General features: G+C 41.7%; 1 pseudogene; it reads right to left on the bottom strand.

Moving 5' to 3' along the window:
- LOC128930042 (zygote arrest protein 1-like) lies at positions 1–1,632 on the bottom strand (annotated as a pseudogene).
- Positions 1,633–9,662: the final 8,030 nt, after the last annotated feature.

Below are 9,662 nucleotides of genomic sequence, written 5' to 3'. Positions count from 1 at the left end.
TTAAATGATGTATTTGAAGCTGAAAGTGCTGTCACAGGACAGGCGTTTGCCTTTGCATCTCCTGCACAAATCTTGGCGGTGGGGCTGTTTAGGATCCATGTGGCGAACCTTTACTGGGCAGGAACATTTAGTTTGTTTACAACTTTTACAGGCGATATCCTCCACTCGGTAAGGGTTATAAGACTTCTGACAAGTTCTGCAAAACTGTTTGAAGTAAACCTTGTTAGTTCCTGTACACACCATGCATAAGAACTCTCCCATCGGATGTTGCAGTCCTTGCAGTGCTAATAGCCATATTTCTGCTCTAAGAACTGTGAAACTGCATTAAGTCCAGAAAAGTTATGGCTGGCCTAAGATCACACACAGCTCGTGCGTGGCCACGCTGGAAAGCCCTGGCCTCTGGGTTCAGTCCTCGCACAGTCAGCCTACCGCCACCAGCCCCGTGGCTCAAAAGGAATACCAGCCTGCGAAGACTGTGGAAGAGACCACAGCGGACTCCCTCGGGCTTCCTACCACCTCTTGTGCCTTTCCTCTTCTGCTGGGTCACAACTGCCCTCTGCGTGCCCCAGTCCTTTAAAGGTTCAGCCTGCTGCTCTGGGGCAGCAACACCAGCACCCCAAATGTCCCAAAGGCGTCGCCCTGGCCAGCCTGTGGAGCAGCCTCTGACAGTGAGTCAGGCCACCCTCTTGAGACCGTGCTGTCGGGAAGGAAGACACCTGCTGCAGTCACTGGCTGGAAGCGCAGCCGCTCCTTGGGCGGCTCCGGGCCCCGTGGCTACTGCCTCTCTCCGGTGGCGGCCGCCTCCCGCCCATCACCGCAGTCTCGGGCCCTCCCCGCCAGCGAAGACTGCTCCGGGCTCCTTAGCGCCGACCGCCTAGCCGCCAAGTCCTCCTGGGCCTCCCGCGGCTGCAGTCCGGGGCCGTCGAGCGGCCACTCCCAGCTCGCCGGGACCGCGGTCTGGTCCTCGCAGTCATCCTGGATGGTGGCCGTCGGGGCACCTTGCCTCTCCCTCCTCTGGGCCTCGAAGTCGCACTGGCGGCGACCTCTGCTCTCCGTCCGATGCCCCAGACCTCTGCTCCCCCGCCGTGGCCCTGGGCCAGGGCCCCCTCAGGAAGGCGTGAGGCAATGCGCGAGTACATGGCGATGGTGCGCGGAAAGCGCACAGGCTGCGGGACGCGGCTCAGGGGGCTGCCCTGCTCCGGTTCCGGCGGGCCGGCGGCTGGGAGGGAGAGTAGCCGCCGGTTGTGCCCTCGGTGCCGGGCTGGCCGGGGACCGGGGGTCGCAGGCCTGTGCTGCAGCGTGTGAGCACTGCACCACCCCGCCGCAGCTGCGGACCCTGCGGGTGCGGGCACGGGAGCGCCTCCCGAAGCCAGGTCCCACCTGCGCCAGGAGGGCCACGAGCTGCATCTGCTGGTAGCTGTCGAAGTACTTGGCGGCCTTCAGCTGCCTGCAGCCCGGGAAGGACGACGAGGCCGCACCCTCCGAGAAGGGCTGGGAGGACGAGGGAAGGCAGCCCCCGCCGCCATCAGCCCGCCTCGCCTCTCTCCTTGGTAGCCGCTGGGTTGGAATTCGGGTACAAGCAGGGGGCGCACACTGGTAACCATCCAGCACCTTGTCCCCCAGGGCCGCCATGGGCGCACCGCTCCCACCCGCCGCCCCACGCTAAATAGGCGACTCGGCCCGGCTGCCAGACGGAGGCGGGGACGGCCCTCGGCTGGGACTCCGCGTTGCACCACCCTCCGCCCTTCGGGCCACCGGCTACTGTCCCCGAGTCCCCGCCGAGGGGGCCTCTCTCTGTCCTTCTCCCTATGGAATCTCTCTCTCCACACCCGGATGTTGGCACAGTGACCCTTAGATGATCTGGAAAGAGGGCTTTCTTTGCGATGAAAGGGCTGATTTGTAAGGGCTTGACATATATATTAAATCATCTCTGAATCTCTGATATGAAATCCACTTGATTGTGGGGTGTTACCTTTTCAATATGCTGTTGAATTCATTTAGCTACTATTTTGTTGAGGATTTTTGCATTAATGTTCATCAGGGATATTGGTATAGAGCTTTTTGTTGTTGTTGTCCGTTGTTCCTGTACTGGTTTTGGTATTAGAGTGATACTGGCTTCATAGTACGACTTTTAGAAGATTCTCTCTTTCTCTATCCTTTGGGATAGTTTTGGTAAGATTGGTAACAATTAAATGTCTGATACAATTCAGCTGTGAATCCAACTGGTCCTGGACTTTTTTGTTTTTGGCAATGTTTTTATTACTGTTTCAATTTCGGTACTTGTTATTGTTCTGTTCAGAGTTTCTATTTATTCTTGGTTTAATCTAGGATATTGTTGTATATTTTTAGGAATTTATCCAACTTTTCTAGATTTGCTATTTTGTGCATGAAAAGGTGTATATAATAGCCTTGAATAATTGTATTTCTCTTGTATCAGTTGTAATATATTCTGTTTTATTTCTAATTAAGCTTATTTGGAACTTTCATTTTTATGACTTATCTTGCTAATGGTCTATCAGTTTTGTTTATCTTTTTTTTTTTTTTTTTTTTAATTTTTTATTGGATTATAGGTTTTGGGGTACATGAGCAGAGCATGCAAGACAGTTGCGTAGGTACACACATGGCAGTGTGCTTTGCTTTTCTTCTCCCCTTCACCCACATTTGGCATTTCTCCCCAGGCTATCCCTCCCCACCTCCCCCTCCCACTGGCCCTCCCCTTTTCCCCCCAATAGACCCCAGTGTTTAGTACTCCCCTTTCTGTGTCCATGTGTTCTCATTTTTCATCACCCACCTATGAGTGAGAATATGCGGTGTTTCATTTTCTGTTCTTGTTTATCTTTTATAGAACTAGCTTTTTGTTTCATTTATCTTTTGTATTTTTGTTTTAATTTCATTCAGTTCTGCTCTGATCTTTGTAATTTCTTTTCTTCTACTGGGTTTGAGTTTGGTTTATTCTTGTTTCTCTGGTTTCTTGACATATTACTGTAAATTGACTGTGCTCTTTCAGACATTTTGATGTAGGCATTTCATGCTATGAACTTCCCTCTTAGCACTGCTTTTGTTGTATGCCAGAGGTTTTCATAACTTGTGTCACTATTATGGTTTAGTTCAAAGACTTTAAATTTCTATCTTGATTTAGTTGTTTACCCAAAGTTCATTAAGGAGATTATTTCATGTCCACATATTTTTGTAGTTTTCAGGGTGCCTTGTGTTGTTAATTTCCAATTTTATTTCACCATGTTCTATAAGCTTACTTGAAATAATTTGGATGTTCTTAAATTTATTGACTTGTCTTGTGTCCTGTCATATGGTTTATCATAGAAAATATTACTTGGGCTGATGGAAGAATGTATATTCTGCAGTTGTTGTGTAAAATGTTCTATAAACATTTGCCGACTCCATTTATTCTGGGCTATAGTTTAAGTCCATTGTTTCTTTGTTGACTTTCTGTCTTGAGCTGTCAGTAATGAAGTCCCCCACGATTATTGTGTGATGTCTATCTCATTTCTTAGATCTAGTAGTCATAGTTCTATGAATTTGGAGCTCCAGTGTTGGGTGCATATATATTTGGGATAGTAATATTTTTCTGTTGGAGAATTTATTTTATCATTAAATAATGTCCAATTTTTTAGTTTTTTACAGTTTTTGCTTTGAAGTCTGTTTTGTTTGCTATAAGAATAGCTACCCTTGCTTATTTTTGCTTTCTATTTGCATGGAATATCTTTTCCATCTCTTTACCTTAAATTTATGTTAGTCTTTATGTGTTAGTTGAGTCCCTTGAAGACCGCAGAAACTTAGTTGTTGAATTTCTAACAATTCTTCCATTTTGTATATTTCAAGGAAAGCATTTAGGGAATTTATATTCAATGTTAGTATGGATATGTGAGGTACTGTTCTATTCATCATGCCAGTTGTTGCCTGAATAACTTGTATTTTATAAAAAAAAAATTTAATAGGCCCTGTGAGATTTATATTTTTAGGAGGTAGTTTTTTGTGTTTTGGGGTATTGTTTCAAGATTTAGAACCTCTTATTGCACTCCAGTAAAAGAAAAAATATATATACAACTTTTTTTTCCATTTGTTGTAGTTCTGTCTTGGTGGTGACAAATTCTCTCAGCATTTCGTTGTTTAAAAAGACTAGCTTTCCTTCATTTATGCAACTTTGTTTTGCTGGATACAAAATTCTTGGCTGACAATTATTTTGTTTCAGGAGGCTCACAGTAAAACCTCAGTCCTTCTGACCAGTAGGATTTCTGTTGTGGAGTCAGCTGTTAATCTGATAGGTTTTCAATGAGAGATTTCCTGATGCTTTTGACAGCTTTTAAGATTCTTTCCTTCATCTTAATTTTATACAACCTGATGACTGTGTGCCTAGGTCATGATCTTTTTTCAGTGAATTTCCCAGGTGTTCTTTGAACTTCCTGTATTTGGATGTCCAGATCTCTAGCAAGGCCAGGGACATTTTTCTGGTTTATTCTCTCAAGTAAGTTTTCTAAATTTTTAGATTTATCTTAATTCTCAAGAACAAAAACTAGTCTTAGGTTTGCCCATTTAACATAACTTCAACTTACTGAAAAACCTTGTTCATTTTAATTCTTTTTTCTTTGTCTTTGTCAAATTGGGATAATTCAAAATCCTTGTCTTTGAGCTTTGAAGTTCTTTTATCTGTTCTAATCAACAGTTGAAACTTTTCAACGCATGCTGTATTTCTCTAAGTGTGTCTTTCATTTTCACAAGGTGTACTTATTTTTTCTTTATGATATTTATTTCTCTGAATAATTATTCATTTATATTTTGTATTTCTTGAAGAATTTAGGTAGTTTTCATCTTTTTGTGGTACTTCTTTGAGTAAATTAATAATCAATCTTCTGAATTCTTTATCTGGCAATTCAGAGATTTCTTGTTTTGGATCCATTGTTGGGGATCTAGTGTGATTTTTGGGTGTGTTATAAAATCCTGTTCAGTCATATTACCAGAATTATTTTCATGATTCTTTCTCATATGGGTAAATTATTTCAGTTGGAAGATCTGAAACTCAAAGGCTGCTGTTCCGATTTTATCATCCCATGTGGTAATCTCTTGTTGTGGTGTTGTCCTTTTTCCCCTATGGGTTGGGCTTCTTGAGAGCTGTACTGCAGTGATTGTTATTGCTCTTCTGGGTCTAGCCACCTAGCAGAGCTACCAGGCTCCAAGGTGCTGCTAGGAAATGTCTGCAAAGAGTCCTGTGAAGTGATCCATCTTCAGGTCTCCCAGCCATGAAAACCAGCATATACTCTGATGTAGGTGGCAGGGGAGTAGGAGTAGATTCTGTGAGGACCTGGATTGTAGATATGTGTAGTGTGCTGACATTCTTGAATGCTGGTTATGTTAGCAATGAAATTGTCATCTGGACAGATTCAGGACCTCTGCTTAGCCGGATGTTTTAGTCAGTGGAATTAGCTGTTGCCTTCTTACTTTGAGCAGGGTTTACTGCCATGAGTTGCTGTAATGGCTTGAGTTTGTTTGCTTCAGCCAGGAGGTGGCACTTTCAAGGCAGCAATAGCTGCTGGAGTAGAAGGGATACAAAAGCTTGCTCTAAGTTGGCTAGGATAAGTATTCAAATTTCTCAGGCTATGAACAAGGCGATACAGCTCCCAAAATTTATGTTTTTTTGTGTGTTTGGATACCAGGGCAGGAAGAGAAATAACAGGGTTGGGGCAGGGTTATGCATATCTGAACTCAGACTCTTCTTGGGTGGGACTTGCCATAGCTGCTGTTAGGGATGGGGTTGGTTCCCAGGCCAATGGAGTTATGTTTCAGAGGGTATTATGGCTGCCTCTGCTGTGTCCTACAGCTGACCAGGGAAGTGGAAGAAAACTGGAAGTGACAGTACTTAACCAGCTCCCAGGCAGCTGAGGAGACCAGTCTTGCTCCTGCTGTGCCCCACCAACAGGCCCAAGTTTATATCAGACAGCCCGTGTGGCTCAGTCATGGCCCCTGGCTACAAGCCTCTGAGAAAGCAATTAGGCATTTAGGCCACACCCCTCCATGCCTTCCCACACTTTAGGCCACAGCTCCTGTGCGTATATCTGCAGCATTTCCTGTTTGCTCCCTGGATTGCCATCAAGAAAATTTGTGCCCAGTCAGTATTATTACAAAATTCAGTTGTAAGCTTCTTTCATCCTGAGACATCCTCCCTAATTCTGCTGGCTGCCTTCTCCAAGGACCCCTGTGAGATAAAGTCACTCGTGGCTTTGCTGGGCTCCATCTGGAGAATGGGAGTAGCTACCGGGCTCTGCCTACTACTTCTTCTGCTTTTATATTTTGCATGACTCCCTTTCAGGATCCCCAGTGGGGATATGTGTTCAGAGGCAAATTTTCTCTCACAAACTTTTTTTGCTATCTCACAGAATTTGCAGTGGCAAATTATTTCAGTGGATCTATGAATTCTTTCAGTTTGCTTGGTATATTTCTGAGGTTTTTTTGAAGCAAAATTTCACAGTTTGAGTTTTCAATTACTGTTCTGTCATACAAGTGGGAGCTGTACCTTACTCCTGTCTCCTGTCATTTTCTCTCTGTGACTCCACATTTTTAGACAGACTTAAAAAAGTTAATTTTCCCAAGGTGATATAATTAATTTATCATATATGCTCTGGAATCTAAACTTGAATACAGGCAATATATGATCTCTGAGATACTATAAAAATATTATTTGTCTTCCTTATATGCAGAAAGTAGAAATAAGCTGTCCAGTCTAACTTGGTTATTTGGATTAGTTTTTCAGTACCACCGTCTTGTCAGTACTCAGCAAGACACCACCTTGCAACAGAAAGAAACCTTGAGAAATATCTCCCAACAGCTAAAATCTCTTCAGGCCCAGAACATAGAGCTTGCAGAAAGCTGCAGCATGTGACTGAAACACTCTGTCATGTGCTCTGTGACATAACTGGAGGCAAGCATGTCCTGGCCACTGTGTCCCCATGCTATCTTGCAGCAGAGAGCTGGAATTCCCATTAGTTAAACCAAGACCCAAGTATTATTTAACTAACGGCCTGGTAAACTGAATAAGAAATTTGGGCTTCAAGTTCACCACCAGTTATTGGGAGCATGTTGTCCATATGTGTCTGTGTTTCCATACATGAAAGAACTGTTCAAATGCAGACACTTAAAACAATAAAAACAATTAACTAGAGTAATAAAAATAATACTATGAGTAAATAAAATACAGGGTTATGTCTCAATTTACCTCAGCACATGTTCTTACAAGTTCTTTCCTAGAGAAAAGTAAACAAACTCATAACTATTGTTTTCAAATTTTAAGACTCATACAGGGACTGGTTCAAAAATGTAGATAACCTGAATCCAATTCCAGTTATTTTAATTCCAGATAACTTGACCAGATATGAAAAATATGTATTTTAATGTTTAATTTCTCTTTTCTGAGTTGGAGTCTTACTCTGTCACCAGGATGGAGTGTAGTGGCATGGTCTTGGCTCACTACAACCTCCACCTCCAAGGTTCAAGCAATTCTCTTGGCTCAGCCTCCTGAGTAGCTGGGACTACAGGTGTGCACCACCATGCCCAGCTCATTTTTGTATTTTTAGTAGAGATGGGGTTTCACCATGTTGGCCAGGATGGTCTCGATCTCTTGACCTTGTGATCCATCTGCCTTGGACTCTCAAAGTCCTGGGATTACAGGTGTGAACCACTGCACCTGGCCATAGTAATTGGTATTTTATAGGTAAAGAGAGTTCTTAGAAAGTGTACATGTTTGGTTTGGAAACTGATTGGTATTTTAATTTCACTAGTTGTATGTGCCATGGACAAAAAATTGAGAACAGTTCATTTTTAGTCCACACATTTATCTGGCCAAAAATATTCATTTCATCTTTAAAATTATGCATATTTCTATATACTCTATCTATAGAGAGAGAAATGAATTTCTTCTGAACTGCATTCCAATTTTTTATCCATTTCTTTAATATTCTATCAAATATTTATATAGATGAAGTTACAAAGGTAAGGAAATTTCTTTATCTCTGTCTCTCTATTTACATCGTATCACTACCTAGTTCACATAAGGCTCCTGGTTTTTAGTCTCTCACCTTTTAACCTAATTGTCACTTGCTTCCTCTTAAATTTTATTGAAAATTTCACTTTCCATTAATTCCATATAGGTATGGAAGTTGTTTTAACACACAGCACATAGAGCATCACTTTTCATTTCTGAAGACTGAAGGTATTTAAGAAAACATCGTACACAAAAGGGAATAAGGTATTAATACACTGTACCAAAATTGCAGTTACACAGTTTCTACTTACTGAATCAGAGCAGACATTACAGTGAACCAAGATTCTCCTTCTTGCTAAGTCCAGATGCCACTTCATAATCTTTTTCCAGCACAGCTTTCCAAGCAGTTATTACCCATCTAAATTCTCATAACAACAAGGACCACAGTTGAAACTGACATTTATTGAGTGTTTCGTATGTGTCAGTTTCTGTGTGAACTGGACTGTTTTATTTATTTACTTCGTACAGCAATCTTTTTAGGTAAGCACCATTCCCAATCTTGTTCTGTATTTTAGAAATTCTGAGACTCCCTTAATTTGTGCTTAAGTCTATCCAGGTTTGTAATATTTCTTCTCGCCGAATTCTGAGTCAAGAAGAATTGTTTTAGACAGTGCAAAAGCTATTGAGCTCCACAGCAAGTTTGTCATAACATGACAAAGATAACTAAGTCATTTATTTAAAATTTCATTTTACTTTATGAAATATTTCAAATTTACAAGATGATATAAACAATAGTATAGTACCTACCTGTGAGTTAACCACTGAGATTTTAAAATGTTAACTAGATCGCTTTTAAAATAAATTGTTATGGATATGACTCAAGTTCTCACCTCACTACAAAGCCACAAAAGACTGCATTTCAGGTTCCTAACACTAAGTGACCCAAGGTCCTGTATCCACATAGGTGTTGAAACTATGACTCTCAGGGCCTGGCTCCTATATTTGCTATCACTACCCATCCTTCTGTGGCCTGGATGCCCAACTTAATTTGTGATACATGGAGTTTCAGCGTTCTAACTTCATGCTTGCCTCAGTATTTGTTTTCCTTAAAATTTTATTTATTTCTTTTAGAGTGAGGAAAGATTCCACATCATATCTGTATGCATTGTATTTTTAAACGTTTTTTACTATTATAGAAGATAATTTTGAAAATGAACATTATAGAAACTTTACTTCCTAAACACAATGCAGTTGGAGTCTCTGTACATATGAACAGCTCTGTGAAATTGAATATTATCTTCATATACTGAATTTCACAGGCAAGTGGCAAGAAAGTTCCCATCATTTATTACTAGATTCCATACTCCACATAAGCAGTTAAATCTCAGCACCACTTAGAATTTCTGGCATTTAGTAAGTGTTCATTAAGTATTCATAGTCATCACTGCCTGGGCTATTCATTAAATGTTGAAGAGAACTCAGTTTTTTCTTGGAACATCAAATAATTTTTAATTTTCAGAGGGGAACACAACAGAATCATGCAAAAAATAACAATAAAATTGGCTTTTTTCAATCACATAAGTGCAGCTTTTTTCCAGAACAATGAAAGTGGCATGGAGACAATTGCTACCAGTTCCATAAAGACAGCAAAAGCTGGGAGGACTGTAACTAT

Source organism: Callithrix jacchus, chromosome 17 (genome assembly GCF_049354715.1).
Source record: "Callithrix jacchus isolate 240 chromosome 17, calJac240_pri, whole genome shotgun sequence".
In the NCBI taxonomy this organism is placed as follows: Eukaryota; Metazoa; Chordata; class Mammalia; order Primates; family Cebidae; genus Callithrix; species Callithrix jacchus.
This window is presented reverse-complemented; position numbering and strand designations above follow the sequence as displayed.